This window comes from Oryx dammah, unplaced genomic scaffold, assembly GCF_014754425.2.
Source record: "Oryx dammah isolate SB20612 unplaced genomic scaffold, SCBI_Odam_1.1 HiC_scaffold_22, whole genome shotgun sequence".
Classification (NCBI taxonomy): Eukaryota; Metazoa; Chordata; class Mammalia; order Artiodactyla; family Bovidae; genus Oryx; species Oryx dammah.
This window is the reverse complement of record NW_024070206.1, coordinates 8070716-8071004: the sequence shown is the minus strand read 5'-3', so window position 1 is coordinate 8071004 and position 289 is coordinate 8070716.

Here is a 289-nt window from a genome sequence, read left to right as displayed (position 1 = left end):
ACCACCACTGCTGCTCCTACATCTACTGAAACTACAACCACCACAGTTGCCACCACTACAGATGAACCAACTACCACAACCGACACCACTACCACTGAGGCTACAACAACCACCACCACTGCTGCTCCCACATCTACTGAAAGTACCACCACCACAGTTGCCACCACTTCATCTGAACCAACTACCGCAACTGACACCACTACCACTGAGGGTACAACCACAAGTACCACCACTGCTGCTCCTACATCTACTGAAAGTACCACCACCACAGTGGCCACCACTTCAGCTG